The sequence below is a fragment of the Onychomys torridus genome, chromosome 16, assembly GCF_903995425.1.
Source record: "Onychomys torridus chromosome 16, mOncTor1.1, whole genome shotgun sequence".
NCBI lineage: Eukaryota > Metazoa > Chordata > Mammalia > Rodentia > Cricetidae > Onychomys > Onychomys torridus.
The window spans coordinates 39,268,774-39,289,036 of NC_050458.1; the positions used below are offsets into that span (position 1 = coordinate 39,268,774).

The window sequence follows — 20,263 nt, forward strand, 5'->3', positions numbered from 1 at the left end:
CTCCTGGAATCCAAGCTGGCTGCAGGAAGCTGTTACAGCTTTAATATAAAGCCCACAAGGGTGGCCTCAGGCACAAACTCCAAGATAAGCACTGAGCAGATCCTCTGAGTGCTTCACCAGGCGAGTGCAAATCAGATGCCAACAGACTCAGATTCTGTTGCCCACCATGCCCTCCAGGGGTCAGAGTAGGCAAGACAGGAAGAGAAGGAAGGAGCTACATGGCATGAAAAATGAAATAAAGTCCTTCACACTGCATACATATCAAGAACAGACCTCAAAGCCAGGATTACAGGTAAGTAATGCCACTATAAACGCCTTTGACATTGGTGCACAGGAAGTCCAAACAGAGGTTCCACACCCCACTTGTGTGCCCAGGTGAAAGGGGATGTGAGGCTCAACTGAAAGTGGGTGGGAGTTTCCTGAAATGACAGTCCAGGTGATCAAACACATGCTGGCAGTCTCCAAGGGTAGGCACACAGTATAAAACAGTCCTCTCCACCTGCCAGGGACGCATCCCAAGCACCCCATTGGTCCTGGGTGCACATTCCACCTACACTATCCAGGGCTGCAGCTTTTGTGCTGGGCTGTGTGAGAGCATGGGAGCAGGACCGCACAGATCTCAGCAAGTTCAGCATAACTCTTCCTACTAGCCTTCCTCTGTTGACTGAGTGAGTGGAAGATCCGCTGGGGACTCTGGGCAGAGGGGCTCAACCCTGAAGTGGGCAGAGACTTCACCATATTACTCAATTTTCTTTTTAATACTTCCAGACCTTGGGGGATGGCAGATACCAGTAAGTGGAACTGGGAATGGGAGTGGGGAGGGGGGCTAAGAAAGAATTGCTGCCAGGCAGTGGTGGCGCACACCTTTAATCCTAGCACTGGAGAGGCAGAGGCAGGCAGGTCTCTGTGAATTCAAGGTCAGCCTGGTCGACAGAGTGAGTTCCAGGACAGCCAAGGCTGTTTCATGGGGAAACCCTGTCTCAAGAAAAACAAAACAGGAAAAAAAGAAAGAAAAAGATTACTGCTGTATTTGGAAAAACGTGAACTGTAGATTTCAAAAGCCCAAGTTTTAATGCATAAAGAAAGCTTACAAATGGCTGTAGCCTGGGCCTTTATAGCCAGATAACCTAACAGCAAGATCAGCACCAGTCTCCCAGCACTCCTCACCTGGAACCACAGGCCTGTGAGTCATGGCACTGTTGACAGCTCAGCTCTGTGTCTAGCCTCCAAACTCGGCTGTGAGGGTGACCGCTGAGTGACTCCCTAAGAAGTGCTGCTAGGACCTGGGAAGCCTATTTCCACACAGACCCCCCGACCCCGCCATGCTGCTCACTGAGAGAGGAGAGGATCTGGTCAGTCACTTCCTCTTCCTTTTTTCCTCTGTTCCACTCTGCTGGAACCTTGTGACAACTGGCATGGCAGCAAAGGGCAATGTCCCCTAAATACACATACACCCAAAACATCCACCTCTACAAAGAAGCTCTTTACCCGTGGGCCCCATTTTCTGTGCTGAGGACAAACTGTTTGGCACCACCTTGGCTCTGGTAAAAAATTGGTACGCTAGGACCTAGCATTTTCTTTGCACTAGGGACAGTGGCTTGCTGTCCCTTGAACTAACTACTGCTGCTCTGGAGCCTCTGTGTAGCTGCTAAGATGGCAAGCCTGGCCAGGACACAGCCACAGCATTACAGTGCAGGGCTATTGCTCAGTGCCCATCACAGCCAACGGAACAAAGCCACTGGGGTTTTACTCTGAGAAACGTGCAGTGTCCAGAGACAACTACTACAAAGAAGCACATCCACACACAAAACCATGCTGTATGCTGCTGTCTTCTGACAGGAAGCATTCCTTCTAGACAGTAAGTCTTTAAGGTGTGAGTGCAGAGCCAAAGGCATTATTTTGGGCTGGGATACAGCTCAGGGACAGAGCACTTGCCAACATGCACAAGGCATCTTGTTGGCTCCCTGGCACCACACACAAAGAAAAACAGCATTGCTTCTGTGGGTCACAGCCAGGTTCTTTAAGCTGTTCTAGGAACTAACTTCAGCTAAAAACAAAACTAACTTATTTTTGAAGACAGACTTTCTGCTTGTCTATACAAACATGCTCCAAGGCCCAGATACACAACATGCTGCTCAGCAGTTCCTTCAGCTGGGGGAGGGGTGGCTCTGAAAGCACCCATGGAATGGGATGGTGGCTGGTCCACTTAGCTGGTGAAAATTTGAAGCTTGTTACCAAAACATACCAAGGAAGCCATCCCCATTAAGATGAAAGTTCCAAAGCCCTGCCCCCAAATATAGCAGCTGGTCCACAGTGTTTGGGGGAGGACACTCACTGGGGCTCTCCTCCACAAGGCTGAACATCAAGAATCTACGGGTCTTGCTCTCTATCTGCCCCCATCAGACTGAGCGCATGCAAGCAGCCTGCTCCATCACTGCTAGCTTAACAAGATCTCCCACAACACCCTACACTGATGAAGAGCCCATCCATAGTCAGCCTATCCACAGGACTCCACGCCCACCAGAGAGAAGAAACTACCCTACTCCTCTCTTCAGGCTAGAGAAAACAAGAGACAAGAACCCTGAGCCTGTTTCTCCTGGGTACTGAACTGGTCTGTATGGGTCAAAAAGCTCTACACAAGCCAGGCACGGAGGGCATATGGCAACCCCAGTACTCATGAAGGAGAGGCAAGAGGATCTTAAGTTTGAGGGCAGCCTGGACCTCATAACAAGATGCTAAGATGAGGGAAGCAGCTTTACTCCCACAGTGCTCCTCCAGGCCAAACAAAAGGCCCAACTGGGTTTTACATATACAGGCCCCTGTTCCACTCAGTCACTGGTAGGTTCTGATCTGGAAGTCAGTAGGATAATGCTGTCTTGAGTAAGACTAGAACACAGCCCCTTGCAATCCAGGTGCGTGCAGGGGCTAAGGTAAGGTAGGATGGCCCAGGCATAGGGCAGAGGTCACCTGTAGCCTTCCACAGAATAGCATGCCACATCTAGAATGCAGGCCTGAGCTTGCAGATGCAAATGCATACAAAACGTTTCTTCATCCATTCTGGGAGACAAGCAGCCATCTCCAAGACTGATGTAGAATCCTCTTCCCATCAGATGCTTTATGTAGATTTGAGTCAAAGACAGGAACCAGCATGCTGGAGCATCCCTGTAATCAGCACTTGGGAACACAAGAGAACTGGAACACAGCTACAGTCATGGAGCTGCAAACAAAGCCCACTGTAAAGATGCTTAAGGGATGCTTGTCCCATAACAAGCAATTTTTGCTCCTCTCTCCTGGACATGAAGCTAAAGTATAGACCTTTTTGCGAAGAGAAGCAGGCAGACAACACTACGCTGGACATGGTTTCTTGTACTTGTATGCACTATATGTGCTTCCTGTAAATGCCCAGCGCAAGGCCACATGTAAGGTTACAGTCGGTACCAATCAATAGATTCTATAGGCTACCATGCCAGAATGAATACACGTAAAATGTTCTGCATTTTATCTCCAATGCAAACGAACGGAAGTTCACTTGAAAGTCTCTGTGTTTACAAAGGGAACTTCCGTGCCTAATCAGCCAATTCTATAATGTCCTTTGACACACCTTTATAGCTCGCTCAATACTGCCATCCTGGGCAACAGGTGCTATGCCAAACAGCTGGGTAGAGTTGCAACATCTAGATAGCAAGGGGATAGTCATACTATTGAGAGGGCAGTCCTCTCCCTTTACTGGACTCCACATAATTCAACCCAACAGTCCCACACACAGGCTGATGCCCAAGGGCAGAGACAGTGGCCAGCTGTGTGTACTGCCTCCAGTTATAGAAAAGCAGCTCAGAGTACTGGCCACAGCCCAGAAGAAAGGAGAGGAACTACAGGCTTACAAGAAAATGGACTCAGCTGAACAAAGAGGAAGTCCTAGGGCCTTAACAAGGTCTTAATGGGCTAGAGACCCACCCACAAAGGCCAAGAGAGTCCACTGACAGAGCTCAGCCTGGAACCTGGCACACCCCAATGGCAAGCATTGGAGAGACTGGGAGGGATGTGGGGGAGAGGCTCCAGCCTTCAGGACAGCCACCACTGTCCTAAGCCACCACCTTAGCTCCCTGGCCTCTGGGCCTCACTGTAGACTTCCTTACTCCAGCTCTCAGCTCCCCATGTACTGTCATTGGCACCCCTTCCTTGCTCTTGGGAATGGATCACATCTTGGGAATGGATCACATCCCAGCCGCTGGGATGTGGGACTGATGTGGGACCCCATCCCCATCCCAACTCATTCTCCTGTTCTGAACAGGCCTAGAGAAAGTAGGAACCTATGAAGGTGGAAATCCGGCAGATGCCAAGCCCCTGGCTCCTCCTGCTTCACCAGGAGCATTTCCTGGCCTCACATCCACCCACTTGGAAAGTCAAGGGCACTGCCATGTGGAGGGCAGGCTCTAGAGGAAATCCAGCTGTGGCTAGCTTTACTGCAAAATAACATCACAGAGTTTCATTTTTAAGGAGTTCAAGACCAACACCCATCCTTCAGAGCTACATGGTCACCTATACCATACTCACAGTGGGAAGGTCCTCCCAGGTTTTAAAGTGACAGCTCATATAAAATTGGGGGTATAAAAGCCTGCATTTCTGAAAAACCTGTCAGTTATAAAGGAGCATGCCTGGGGGCTGAAATGGCAGCTCACAACTGTCTGTAACTCCAGTTCCAAGGTATCTGACACCTTCACACAGACATACATGCAGGCAAAACACCAATGCACATAAAAATAAATCATTTTGAGAGAGAGAGAGAGAGAGAGAGAGAGAGAGAGAGAGAGAGAGAGAGAGAGATATGCCTGGATGTGTGCAAAAGCACCCAGTACACCAGGTCTAAGTTCTGGGCCCTGAGCATATATAGCCAAAGTTTGCCCACAACAGACAATAACTCACATGAAAAAGAAGCCTTTACAAGAAAGACCAAAACAATTTCATCTGTTAACAAAACTGTTGAATCAAAAGTTGAATTAAGCACAATCGCCTCAGTTTCTCAAGGCAGTAACTCCCTTTCAACGATTAATAAAATCCTCCATAAAGTGCTCCCCACGCCAGCATTTTTAAGATTTTTTTGCAGGATAAATATTAGCTTGAGCCCTGCCCACACAAGAAGTGAAAGCTGACAAAGAAGCAGTTTTACAAAAGAAGAAGAAGAAGAAGAAGAAGAAGAAGAAGAAGAAGAAGAAGAAGAAGAAGAAGAAGAAGAAGAAGAAGTCGCCGCCACAGTAGTTGCTGGCTGGCTGGGCTCTGCTTCTGACCTCTGTTCAGGCTCCAGACTCTCGCTGTTAATCCTCGGCACACTGCAGGTGGCAGGTCCTGGGGGCTCACCACCTATGGGTGCACTGCATTGTCTCCAGGGCAAGCTCAGTAGTCAACAATAAAACAAACAGAGAGTAGAAAACAAGCTAATTAAAGGGAGAGGTTTTAAGATACTTTGGGGGATAAAAGGGAACAGCCAGGTCTTCAGTTGGACTTCAGTTTAGTTTCCTGAAAGGTGTTTAAGTGATCTCATGACCAGGGGCAGAAGCAACAGGAGTATGCCAGCCCTGCCCTGTGGACAGCTCTGGAGACCCCAGATACCATGCTGCCAGAAGGTGGGAGATGAACCCCACAGCATGTTTTTGCCGCCAATGCTCAAACTGACTCCATTTCACCTGTGTGGTCTCTCTGAGGTTAATACACAGCTAGCAGCAGGTCAGCCGAGAGAAGCAAACAGCCAGACCCGAGGCGAACTTGCTAGTCCATGTGCAGAGAGAGGCTCTCCTGACCCACAGAGCCGGGCCTCACCTCCCCACCCCCAAATCCTGCAGAGACAAGGCAGCAGGCTCCTGGGCATCTAAGCATCTAAGCTACTCCTGAGTCAGTGTGGAACACACCTGCATGAAAGGTGCATGGTCTCAAATACATTCCCAGGACACTGTGGCTCAGGCAGATCTAGACCTCAGTCTCCATAGCCCTTAAGTGGGAACCCACCTATGCTGTGCAAACTGACTGACCCCATGGCCACCATCCCAGTGCCAGTCATGTGGGCTATTGGCAGGCTTGCTGTGACAGCTCAACACCGACAGCAAGTGTAGCCAACTCTCCCCCGACTCTTGACCTAAGCTCCTGCTGACTTATGAAATGGCAGCTAAAGAGAGTCCCTCCTACCACACACAGTGTGCATCTGTAGACACAGCCCTGAGGGAAACAAGAGAGGGGCTCTAAGCCCTTCTGAATGGCTCCAGAGAATCTGGTTAGTCTAATAACACTCATCTCTCTCTCCTTTTTTTCTGACTGTGGTCTTGCTGTGTAGCCCCAGGCTGGCCTCACATTTGGTGATCTTTCTGCCCCTACCTCAAACACAGAAATTACAGGCACATGCCACCACACCTGGCAATACGTTGGCTTCACAAGGATAATTACCCAGAGCTATCACTAAAGGGCTAAGTTTCTGATTTGGAAACACAAAACTTGAGATAACTGTTTCTAATCTGAAGCAAAGTGAAGAAACCCCACTCCTGCCTGTTGTGTATAGACCTTCCCTAGGCCCTGCTGCTGTTCACAACCCTGCCACCCAGTGCCTGCTGCTAGAGCAGCAGTCAGCCCTGGAGGACAGGACAGCAGGAGAGCAAACTAGGAATGTGTGTGACACTGCACTCTTGGGTGTCTCAACTTCTCCAGAGATCCCAGGAGTCCACATCAGGGACTCTGAGGGCTTCAGCTGGTCAGCTTCGACCCAGAGAGAGAGCTGCAGGGGTAGCTGGCAGCCTGGTGGCACAGAAAAGAGCTGGAAAGGAAGGCCAGGCCAGGTCATCTTCCACAGGAGTTCTAGGACAGATCAGACAATCTGAGCATGGTCCTGTGTAGATACTGCTGACAGATTCCACAGGTCAGGGCCAGGACACTTTCACACAGACCTTCTCCAGAGCAAACCACTTCAACGTGGCCCCAAACAACAGCTTGTCCCCTGGCTTTAGAGGGCACACTCAGCACCCGGCTTCCCTCTAACCACAACGTTCTCGCTAACGAACTGCAGGAAGCCAGGAGAACGAAGAGTCCCAAGGCCTGCCCCATGGCACAGGGCCTAGGCAGAACACACGAGAGACAGGCGAGAGTTCTAGGGGCGGGGACGGCCCTGGCCTCCTCGAGGCACACTTCAGTTCTCTACGGGTGGAAAGTTGGCCACAGCTGGCAAAGCTGCCTGGTGTCTATAAAAGTGTTCTTCCCAGGAGACGGCTGGAAACAGACACTCAGATACTTTCATTCTTTTCCTTATTTGCCGTTCTGAAAAATAAGCTGCTCTTCCTACTCTGCAATGGAATAGGGTCAAAATCTTCCACAGTCAATAGCAACCCAAAGAAAAAGAGCACCAGATCCAAGATATTTCCAGTTTGGCAAAAGGCCCAAGGTAACTCTATGCTGTTTACTTGGTGCGAGCAGAATTCGCCTGGGGATAAAAACCTAATCCCATAACCAGTCAGCCAGTGTCCCTGAGTTGTGGAGGCAGGGGCTGAGGCACAGACAGCTTCTCACACCCTCCCCATCCCAATGTTCCTGTCTCCAAAGTACTGTAAAGCCTACCACCTAGCAATGTCCACTCAAGGTCCACTGTGATGTACAAAGCCTGCATGTTCCCAGGGCTGGCCACAGCCACCCAACTAAGTGATCTACTGATCTATGCAGAGGCACAGCTAGCAAGGGCCTGTGCAGAATGGCCTCTGGGGCTGACAGCAGAGCTCAGGGTCCACCTGCTCCGAAGGGGATAGCCATCTAAGGACAGGGCCCTCCTGGGCCTCCCCTGACCTTTCAAGGATGCTCCTCCAATTTCTGATGTGACAGAACTCCCTCCTTTGCTATGGGGCTACCACTGTGAACTCTCTTTAACAGTAGCCAAGGGAACCACGCTTGAGAACAAAAAAGGCCACTCCAAGGGGCCACATGTGGATTATGTGCCCAACAGCGGAGATGAGCCTCGCCCTAAAGCCAAAGTGTATACCACATGTCCAGAGGTCTGCGGGGCACTCCTGGGTGCTAAAACCTATGTGATAAAAGTGTGGTAAAGCCTGTGTGGCCAACATCGGAGAGGCATAACCCACTGCCTCCACTACACATTGCTTCTCCAGGACACACACCTACTATATAAGCAGTGCTCAGGAGGACAGGCCAACAAAAGATAGATACAAAGAAAAATGGAACACATATAGCATGGGAATCCTGAGGCAGGGAACCCAGCTAAACAGGCCAGGGAGAAAGAACACTCTCTGCAGCTACCCCCTAGGGTCTACTCGCCTCAGCCAGGACATTTAAAGCTTTAAATTTCAATCTTTTCTCAGGGAAAATTCTCAAGAGACTAAATGATGAGCGTCACCAATGACTCATGATGCGCCTCCACATTCTCAAGGCCAGGGAGAGGGCTCCCAACCCATGGTTTCTATTCCAGACACTAGCTCCAGGAACTGGGACAGCTCCACAGCAGGGGCAGGAGTGAGGGACAGGCACAGGGCATCCAGTGGCTCTTCTCTAGCTGAGCACACAGCTTGAGTTAGTCACTACTGACTGGGGAGGGCCCATCAGTTTCAACCTGAGGATCTAGCTTGGACAGTACTGAAGACTCACAAAGACATGAAAGGAGATTCCTGGCTCCAGCCAAGAGCCCACTGTAACTCCACTGTGCCAGGTCCCCACATCTCTGCTACCACCTACATACAGCCTCTAGGAAAGCGGATCAGAACTCACAGCTTCTCCCCCGCCCCCCCATTATCTGCTGGAACTAAGGACAGAGATCAATAAACAGTGGGGTTTGTTGCATTTTCTGAAGTCTTCGCTCTCAGCATCAGAGGCCAGCACACTGCACAGGGACCTCTAATAGGCCTCCACACCTGTCCTTAGTCACTTGGTCTGAGAAGTGGCCTCAAGCACAGTGATTAAAGCAGATCAAGGCAGGAAGTGGTCAGCATATAAGCCTACAGACACATGCTACTGAAACCTTTAAAAAATTGTTCTGTGGGCCGTGGCAGCACACATAGTTCCAGCACTTGGATCACAACAGGTTCTAGAACAACATGGGCTATAGTGAGTTCCAAGACAACCTAGGTTAGCGTAAGACCCTGTCTCAAAATACCAACACATAGACCTAGACAGAAGGCTAAGCAGTTACAAGTTGTTGCTGCTCTTACAGCAGACCCAGGTTGGGTTCTCAGCACACACATCAGCCAGCATACAACCATTTGTAAATCTAGCTCAAGGGGATCTGATGCCCTATCCTGGCCTCCACAGGCACAGCATTCACATGGATCACCATGCTTAGACACTCATATATACACATAATTAAAAAATTAAACTATAATCTTAAACAACACACACTCTCCTCTTTTAAACACACCCTCTACTGAAACTACTCTCTTTTTTTTGAGACAGGGTCTTGCTAAGTAGCCTGGGCTGACCCAGAATTCAGGATCCTCCAGTCTTAGCTTCCCAAGCACTGACAACACAGGTATGTGCTATCATGCCTAGCTTATTCAAACTACTTTCAATCCAGAAAATGAAAGTACTAGCAAAGTAACCCTTATTTTTCAAAAGCCACAGAAACAGCCAGGACCCGTACTGGCTCCTGGTCCTTGCAAAAGGCCAGAATCCATGGGGAAGGGAATGGCTGGAGTCAGCTGCCTGTCACCGGCTGTGGCCCTCCCTAACATCAACTTCTACCATCTTTTGCAAACCCACTTACACCTCAATGGAAGCCACCAAATAAATTATCAGTGCAGTGTCAACTGGGAACATCCCAGATCTCCATGGTTTGCCCTGCCCAAATCAGATTCCATCACTGACTACTGAGAAATGTAGCAACAACTTGAACAGAACAGGAGCCCCTGGCCAGCACAGTCTCCAGCACGTCATACAACCTCCTCAGACAGCAGGACATTGTGCCAGAGGAGAGCAAGAGCCACTCACTGAGGCAAGGCCCTGGAGAAGGACCCTCACTGTAAACTCAGCACACCTCATTCTTTCCTCAAAAGACTGATTTAGGGAGAGAGAACACATGACTGCAACTCCCCAGACCCTCTCTGGGGATGCTGATTCACAGCCCACCACTCTGCGGCCCTGCCTGCTGACAGGTGAGTTCACAGGGGCCTGAAAGTCACCAGCTAAAGCAGATGAGATCTCACTCCAGCCCCTCCCCTTCGCCTCCCCAAGTCAGCTGAGCCACAGGCACCAACCCTTCAGAGGGCTCCTAGACGGAGTCCCCAGAGCTGGCCACTAGGCTACTGACCCAGTAAGCTGAGCTGCCAGTATGGATAGTCAACTACAACATATACGAAAATCATTTGGGTGTTTGTAAAAAAGACTATATTCTTTCAGGTAGCTAATAAATCTAAAAATAAATAAATGGAAAAGAAGCAGGTGTCTTGGCCAATGCTATGATTCTGACACTTAGGCTGAAGCAGGAGGAATGAAAGGAAGTCAAATTGGGCTATTGAATAGTGACATCCTGGTTTACATCACAAGACTACCTCAAAGCAGAAAAGGCGGGGGGGGGGGGGGGCAGCGCGGACGGGACCGCATTCTGGAGAGGTAGCTCAGTGGTTAAGAACACTGGTTGTACTTGTACCGGAGCTGGACTCAGTTCCCAGCACCCATACGGTGTCTCACAACCTTCTGTAACTACACGCACACACACAAATCAATAAATAAAAATTTTCTTTAAAAGAGGCTATAATAAAGGCTATAAAAATTAATGTAAGCTGGGCTTGCTAATCCCAGCACCGGGGAGATGAAGGAGGATTAAGTTGAAGGTCAGTCCACTCACCCATATATGGGGCTCCTTTCAAGCCTTGCTATTTCAATCACCTTCCAGGCAAGCTGCTCCCTCCCCTGGGAGCCACCCACCAGCATCTTGGAACCTGGATTGAGCTCCACACAGGCGGGACCCTGTGCCCTACCATGAGCCGTAGACACCCCGTGCTTACTCTACCTCCCAGTCATCCATCTAGCCCTGTCCAGCCCAAAGGAGCCTGACCTGTTCCTTCTCCTTCCTGTAAGAGGTGGCTGGGATCCTCACAGGTCACAATACTCAGCTCTGCCCTGCCACATATCAACAACTCCACAGAAGCAAAAAGCCCTTCCATCCCCAGGACTCATACCTGTCCTCATGGGAAGTGCAGAGCCTGTGTGTTTGGGTTCATCTTCGCATCCCCGCAGACGCTGCCTACTCAAGTGCTTCATGTGGGTGTGCAGCTACCGTAGCTGAAACTCACAAGGTACTTCCTAGGAGCCGATTTCTGAAACTCCATCTACTCTAGCTACTAACCTCACAGCAATCCCATGTGGGGACCTCCAGCATTAGTCTCATTTTACAGAGAAGAAACTGAAGGAAAGACAAGAGCAGAAACCTACAGCCTGGCGTCAGAGCCCTTCCTCCCCCTCCTCCCTCGACTTCTGTCCTGTCTGCAGCATCTCCAGAGACCCCAACTTCCCTAGAGAAAGGAGGGCAGGCTGAGTGTTCACTAACTGGTGCCTAGTGTGCATCACTACCAGTCTAGGGCCTAGGGAGGAAAACCTTCAAGGCCTCAAGCACCCAGAAGAGGGAAGAGGGAATGGATAGTGAGGCCTGGCTGACGAGGCCTGACGGGCTGCATTCTCCAGGAGCAAGGCCAAAATGGTTCTCCCTTCTTCCTGTTGTCAGCTGGACAAGTGCGTCTGGGACAATGTGTGAGAAGGGAAGGGTGACGTGAGATGGGAAGTGTGAGATACCCAAGCACACCCAAAGCATTCACAGGGAGTTAAGACAGACAGAGAACCTGACTCAGGGAAGGTGACCTACACAGCTGGGCAGCTACCTGCACCATGTACGCTCTCTTCCCAACACAGAGATTGAGGGCAAACTAAGGAGTCTATTAAAGTACTCCCCAAGCAGGAGGGAGTGGATACAATCTCAAAGCAGAGAAAGCTCTTCAGTCTGCACATGAAACTTCCAAGTCACAGAGGAAAAAAGAAAGGTGAACTAGCCCACATGAAAACCAAACCGGGAATAGAGGATACCAGCACTCTGAGACAAAGCAAGACAAAGACAACTAGGATGGCCCTGTCAATACAAAAATGGACTGTCCAAGCAACAGCAGCTTCTCCTGAGAGGTTCACTTTTATGGGATGCAAGACAGCTATGAGGGGAGCCCTTATCCACCCTACTCACCCATCAGGTAGCCCAGCAGGTCCATATACAGCTATCTCTCCTACAGAGTCTACACACAGTGCTACTTCGGGTCCAAAGCTGATACCCAGCCCCAGTTCCTCTACCTGTTGTTTTGGGGATATGGCAGGAGCTGGACAGTTTGTTCTGCTCTTAAGGCATCCAGCCAGCTGCTATGGTACCACTGCCAGGTGGTGGGGGAGGGGGGAGCAGTGTTCTGTGGGTATGCTCTTCCACGTAAAGCCAATAGGGAGCTGGAACAGATGGATACACAGGATACTAAGTTGATATGTAAGCTGCAGTGAGATCTGACCGGTGAGCCATAGGTGCTAGTCCTTGCCCATACAGAGAGAGGATTAGGAATGTCCCATCATCCAAGGAGGAAAGACAGAAAGTGTGGGCATGCGGTCCAAAGGAACAGGGTACAAGCATAGCAAACTGTGGCTTAGAGCCTAAGTACACAGATAACCCCCCAAGAAAATGGCTCCAGGGAGCCTTGGGCACAGAGGCCAGAGCAATGATGGTTGGAGGAGATGAGGGAGGAAGGGCAAGCCCTACACACTTCTGAGAAAGGCCACTATGTAGGAAAAGGACAGAGGGCTACTGGCAGGAACTAGGTGGTCAAAAGTGCTAGACTTTTATCCTGTCGCAGAAGAAAGGATGTCCAGGCATTGTAACACATCCATAATCCCAGCACCCAGGAGGCTGAGGCACGATTATGAGTTCGAGATTTGTCTAGGCTACATAGCAAGAGACTATCTTGAAAAGAAGAAAACTGTAGGATGACCAAACCCCCTAAGCCACAAGAAAGAAGTGATACTATCTAAATCATGGTTCTTCATGGAAACAAGAGGTGAATGCTACAGCTTGTCAGGGACAGAGTGATGGCAGAGGTGACCTTTATAAATGGGGTGAGCAGAGTTCTCCTGGGCCCACCTGCCAGGAAGCCAGATGCTATATCTGTAGAAGCCACACTAAATGGGAGTAGGTTTCCTATCATAAGAGGAACTAAGTGGCCACATGCCAGAGACTCTGGAGGTCCCTATGGCTGCAGCCTCTGCAAAGGGTTTCTCAAGGGAAGCCAGTGAGCAATGCTGGAGGGAACGGACAACGCTAGTCCTCCAGCCCAGAGATATGCACAAGGCAAAACAGCAGCACCCCGTCCCTGCCACCCCTGTGGTCAGAAGCCAATACCACCTTAGATAGCAGGCTAGGACTCAGGGGTTCCTGATAGGACAGGCTCAGACCCCACAATGGTCCTCTAGCATCTGCAGCTCTTACTGAAACAAAACAAAACAAAACAAACAAACAAACAAAAAGAGCTACTGCAGAACTGGGACCCTGACAGCCAGGTGTCCCCAAGAGCTTTATAAAAAGAGAAAATAAAAGTGTATTACACAAATATACCACCTAATATGATATACCTACTTCAATATACAACACATAGTACATGCAATTTATACATCTGCACTATAACAGTCAGAATACACCAATGTGATATATAAACTACCTTCTACAATACGATATCAGACCAGATACAAAGGAATACATTTGTTATATAGATACATTCATTCACACAGTCCTTATCTCTGCTGTCCATATATCCCTGACTTCAACATCTGCAGACCTAACCAACTGTTGGTACAAAATACTCACAAATGTCATGTGGGCTGAGAACAAACTATTCCTGAATAGTACACTACAGTGTCTGTTTACACAGACATCACTTACACTATAGTGGGGTTAAGGCATCCAGAGATGATGTGAAGGGTAAAGGAGAACCATGCAGGTCACAGCCAAACACTATGCCACTGGCCCTAAGGGACTTGGGGACCAAGGGCTGGCTGCAGTTTTGCTGCCTATCTGGCTGTGGGGTTAGGCAGGCATGCAGATGCAGGTCTACCAGGGCTCCTCTCCAGGACTTTGTGGTCCTAGCAATAAGGTCCCATGGGGTCCCACAAGGTGCAAGTTTCTGGCCATTCTCCTACCTTCTCTGCCCAGAGTTGAAAATTCCACTTTCCAAGGGCTGGAGAGATGTCTCAGCAGTTAAGAGCACTAGCTGCTCTTCTAGGGGACTCGAGTTCAATTCCTAGCACCCACACGGTGGCTCACAACCATCTGTAATGGGATCTGATGCCCTCTTCTGGTTTATATGAAAACAGAGCACTCACATCGATTCATTAAATAAATTAAAAATAAATGAATGAATGAATGAATAAATGAATGAATAAATCTTCCAAAGAAAGAAACAAACAAACAAACAAACTCCACTTTCCGCTCCTTCACGGCCAAGTCTTAGCTCAGGCACATTTTCCAATGTGACATTGTTGGTTCTTTTAGGTAGCCTTGACTTTCTGTGGTGCTCACTGCTAATTTTAACTCCCCTAAATATTCCCACAAAGAGGCTGTCACAACAGCAGCCAACAGTCACTTTGCACGGCGTCCAATTCCACAGGTGTGCAGATAGGTAAGTACCTGGCATGGACAGAGTTCCAAGGCCACAGTCATTACTTCTGTCAGTGTGATGATGACAGACACAAAGGCTGTAAGGGCAGCCCTCTTGGGCTTGAGCTCTAACGCAGACAGAGCAGAGGAATGCTAGCACACAGGCAGCAGCCATCCAGTTCACAGGTTCCTCCAGCCCTGATGACCAGACCTCCACTCCCACTATCCAGAGACAGGGCAAACTGAGGCCTCCCTAGGTGGGCATCAGGAAATACATGAGCACCTACTAAAATGTACACAAAACTGTGTAATTTGTGTTGTAAGAGAAAGGCACAGCTCTCACTAGATCCCAAAAGAAATACTCGTGACAGGGAAAGAAAGATGCCCCAGGCGGGAGACAGGGTGCTGAGGACAAGCCACATGGCCTCAGAACTGGTTAAAGGACTTTCTGCTGTGCTGTGGTTATGACATCATCCTTTTGTACTTTTTAAAAGCTATCCTCCCTCTGTTATTGCCTTTGGTAGTATTTAGTTGAGCAATTTAGGTTTGTACCAAAAAGAAAGAAAAACAGAGGGGCTGGAGAAGCAACTCAAAGGCAGAGCTCTAAAAAGACAGAGAGGGCAGGTGCAGTGGCACATGCCTGTGGCCCCAGCCTCTCCCCAGGCTGAGGTAGCAGGGTACCTGAATACAAATTTAAGAACAGCCAGGAAAAAGGACAACACAGCCCGGCTGTGGTGGAGCATACCTTTAATTCCATCACTCAGGAGGCAGAGGGAAGCAGATGCTGAATTCAAGGCCAGCATGGCCTAAAGAGTGAGTTCCAGGACAGCCACGGTTACAGTTGAGAGCCTGTCTCAAAAAAAGGAGGAAGGAGGCGGGGGAAAAAGCAATATATTAAGGCCTGCCCCCCCCCCTCCTCCAGGAAAAAAGATAGCTTTTAAGTTTCAGGAACTCTAAGAAGCAGGCCAGGTCACCAGGCTGAGACCCTTCAGAGCTCAGCAAATACACTTGGTGGTATATAAGAACATGGGTCAAATTGTGTTTTCTAGAAGCAGTCCTGAGGGGCAGACACAAGTATAAACAACTTGAAGTAAAACTGTCACTCTGTCCAGTCAAACCAAGCGAGGGAGGCACAGAGGCACTAGTGTCTGCAGTCAGGCTGAGTCTTCTGCCTAGTGAGAGAAGGGGAGCCTGCTTGTTTGGGGCCTTCTGTGCATGGCCTTAGCTCCCCGTTTTGAGAAGCAACCCAGGCCTGGCCCTCTGGAGGAAAGGCAGAGCTAGCAACAGACTCAGCAAAACCCTGGTTTCACATTTCATAATCAACACATTCCCATACCCAGATAAACCGTCCAGTCCCCTCCCCCTTCAGCTTAAGCAAGCTGCCTAGCACACCCCCTTCCTGCTGGTTCCAGAAACTAAGCTTACAATCTATTCCATGCTTGGCTCTTGGAGGCCCTGCACCTGCCTGCTAGGTATGCAGGGAGCTGTGAGACCACCCTAGCATGCAGCTGGCAGAAACCAGGGTCGACAATGCTCATACTATCCCTGCGATGGCTCGCACAGCACACTCACAGAAAACGTCCCCAGAGAGGTCACAGCTGCAGCTAGACCCACCACACCCCTCTGAGTCCTGCCTTCTCAGCTATACTGGCCAAGTCAGATAGATCCCTCCCACTGCTTCTCCCCAAGACCCTAAGCACTCATGACCTCACAGCCAGGGGCTCTCACCACACAAGGGCCATCTCAAGCAACTCCAGGGGAGAATGGCCAAGCACCCTTTCAGATCAGTGAGGGTCACTATCAGGTGGCTGCACCCCTCTGCTAAAGGTCCGACCTAGCCAGTCCCCCGCCCCCACGGTTCTGCTTCTGTTCTTTCATCCTATGCTCCAAGGCCAGGGTAGAAGCTCCCCTGCAGGCTGCTCTCTCACCCTGCACTCCTTTGCAGAGTCCTACAATTTACTCTTTCCCTCCCTCTACTCACAAGGGTCCCACACTCCCTGACAACACCAGGATCTGCCTTTCAACAGTCCCCTTGCATTTACACAGCCTCATGTGCCTGTGCACACTCAGTCTCCATAGGGCCCCAGAGCCATTATCGATTAAAAAACAAAAACAAACCCTGTGCAGGAGGCTCACAGCTGTATTCCCAGCACAGAGAAGGCAGAAACAGGAGTTCGAGGTCAAGCCAGAGGCAGGGCTTAGTGTTTGTTAGTGCTAGAACTTGTCTAGCACCCAATCTCAAACCCAGTACTACTGAGAGATACAAATAAAGGAAAAAAGTTATTCTTAAAACAGGAGCTTGAGGTCAGCCTGGGCTATATAGTCTAGACAAGGCTGTGTTATAGAGCCCCCCCCCCCCCCCCCAAAAAAATTCAATGAAAACAAACAAAATCCCAAAGAGCAGCAAAGCTCAGCAGTCTGTTCTACTTTGGCAAACAAGGCACTGGACAGTCTGGAGAGGGCAAAAAGAGCATGGGCAACAGGGGGCACAAGGGCTGGGGTGCAAAAGGCTGGAGTGTGGGGACTGCAGAAGGCAAGCAGGATTGCAGAGCAGGAAGGTTAACCCTGAGCGGCTGAGGGACACTTGGGTTTCCCCAGCTTTATCATGCCTGTTTTACAGGTGCGAGCCCCCAGACCAGAGCCCCACAGCTTGGGAGGAAGGTATCAAGTCCCACTGCTACAGACCTCCAGCCCCAGGCACACCAGAATATCCAGGATCACCGCTCTCCCTCTAGGTGACCAAGGCAGCACCTGGTCTACCAGGAAGGAGGAGGAAGACTTGTTTTAGATGTGGACAGAGTTCTTCACAGCTGAGATAGTGCCACGAAACTTCAAGCGCTTGGCAGGTGACCCAAAGACATCCTATCCACAGTCCTTACACCTGCTACCATGTGGCAGAGCCCAAGACACAATGAAGCTGCACCATGGCACCCAGAGGTATCCAGAAAGGTTCACCTGTCTCCTGAGCTGCCTGGTAGGCACTGGTGGTCAAGCAAGCTGCCCAGAGGCTGCAAGGCCCAGGGCAGGTGACCCCAGACACACCACCACTGTTTCCAATGGGTTGTTTCTAAGATGAGGTGGATAAAAACAAACCCATGGGTGACAGAAACCAACTCTCAGTGCTAAAAGCCACAGAAGATGGCTTTCCAAGGTCAAGGACCCTATACTCCTGCCTGGGATCCAGTCTGGTCTCCTGGTTATGAGGCAGGGGGAGATGCCCCTTTGAGCAGGACTGACTAGGCTACCACCCAGGCCTGTCCACCCCCTTCCCAGAAAGCTGAGGACCAGGCCCTGCCAGCTCCACCTTCTGAAACAGCAACTGCCACTCAGATGCAGCCCAAAGGTGGCCTGGCCCCCAGAACAGATAACACAGCACCCCTGGCTCCAGAACCCTGAGTTCTTACTCTGTATATCCTACAAGGCCAAGGTCATTTCCTAGCTCATCTCACAGTGATCAGCACACTCTAGTACAGACAGTCAGGAGCTAGATGCCCAGGTAAGAACTATCACATGCCACATGGGTGATTCAAAGAACATGTAGCACTTCAGGCAGTCAGTGCACACAAGCAGGCCGGCTAGAACTGGATCCAACAGCAAGACAGGGGCAATTTCAAGGCATGCTAACTACGTGCTGTGCCAACCAGGTTCTATGGTGATTAAGGTCACCCACAACCAACCAAAGGAGAATGCTATGACTAGAAAGCATGTACACTCCAATCACATGCAAGAACCCCACCTCCAAGACAGTGGGGATTGAGTGGTGATGAAGTCATCAGAGTAGAGACCTGAGTGAAATTCTCATCTTCATGGAAATGTTAGGTTAAGGCCTTGACCTATTTTTACCATGTCGCTTCAGCCACAAGGCATCTCTTTGAAGTACCAACTGTCCCATCCCTCAGCAGATAGTCTGAGAGCATCCTGCTCTTGACTCTCCAACCTCCAAGCCCATGGGAAGTAAGTTGCTGTTTTTAAGGCCCCAGCCTACAGCATTGCTAAGAACATGGTGTCTCACTGAATTCAGCATACTAAATACATTCAGTCCCCAAGGAGGGGACTTGGGACCAGGACTCTTCAATCCACCTTCTAATGTTGTACAAGTATTAGCATCACAACTGCCTTCCCTGGAGCCACTAAGATCCAATGCACTAGGACACCAGGCAAAAAGGGCCACAGATAGGCACAAGAACTCCCTGCCTGCTCCCAGCAAAGCTCTGCAGAAGACAGGCCTAAGACTCCTAAAGCAGAATTGTGTGGGCACCAACAAATCCCTGGGTGGGCCGGGACCTGAGCAGAGCTTGGGGAAGCCCACATTCTCTGTTTATGACTGTGTTCCAGTGCCATTCTATAGGGAGAAGCCATGGTCTGTACTGATGTCTTCCAGTCTCCCACAGACCCATGTAAAAACCCTATCTGGGCCTGACACCACAAAGCAGCATCACTCCCAGCAGACTTATCGGGACACAGCTTCCCTGGCCACAGAGATGGCACAAACTGTCAGTGTGCACTGATAACGGGTGACAATGCCACCGTCTGCACCCACAGCCGCTCCTACCCTGGAGGCCTGCGGACAGAGCTTGTTTCTCCTCCACATCTCCCTCGATTATGGGTGACACAGCCACAGGCCAGTCTACTCCTCCAAAAACCTGTTCTGATTTCATTCTGCACTCAACTGGTTTAAGCATCACCTCATTCCAGTATCTTTCACACACACAGAGTATCAGGAGGAAATGACACTCAAAACTGGAAAAACAAGCCAGGTGTGGTGGCCATATGCCTATAATCTCAGTACTTGGGAAGTAGAGGCAGGAGAATCAGGAGTTCAAAGGCCAGTCTCAGCTATATAGTAAACTGTCAGCCTCAGCTACATGAGGCCCAGTCTCAAAACAAAAACAATTTTTGTTTTCTTTTTGGTTTTTGAGACAGGGTTTCTCTGTGTAGCTTTGGTGCCTGCCCTGGATCTCACTCTGTAGACCAGGCTGGCCTTGAACTCACAGAGATCTGCCTGCCTCTGCCTCCCAAGTGCTGGGATTAAAGGCACGTGCCACCACCACCCAGCAAAAAAACAAAAAAAAATTTAATTAGAAGCACAGGGCTGGCAATGTAGCTCAATGGTTGGGTGTTCGCTAGCATGTGAAGTCCTAGGTTCCATTTCAAGAACCAAAACCGCCAAACCTTTTAGGGCATGGTGGCACATGGCTGAATCCCAACAGTCTCAGAGATTAGGAGACTGAGGCAGAAAGAGGATGAGTTCCAGGCCAGCCTCAGCTACATAACAAGACATGTCGAGATAAGACAAAAACATGTCGAGATAAGACAAAACAAAACAAAGCAATAACAACAACAACAAAAACAGTTCAGACGAGAAACATGTAGTGCTGGGTAACAAGCTGAGATGACACTATCTCACTGTGTTATTCACTTTTCTAGGTCTGAGAACACCAATAACAAATTTCAAAAACAACCTTCTGATCAGACCAGGTACCACCTGCCTGGACATCTTCCAAAACTGGCCCTGGTCAGAGGTGAGGTCGCTCAATGTTCCCATGCCTGTCTGCTCACCATGCCCAGAAGCCTGGCCACAGAGAAAGATCATCAAGGTGGAACAGATCTCAGAACCAGCCC

At 49.7% G+C, this 20,263-nt stretch overlaps 1 protein-coding gene across 2 annotated transcripts in view; it reads right to left on the reverse strand.

The window, feature by feature from the left end:
- The window catches only part of Slc45a4 (solute carrier family 45 member 4), a 74,620-nt gene that overhangs the window by 45,170 nt on the left and 9,187 nt on the right, over positions 1-20,263 (reverse strand). The window lies entirely within an intron of this gene.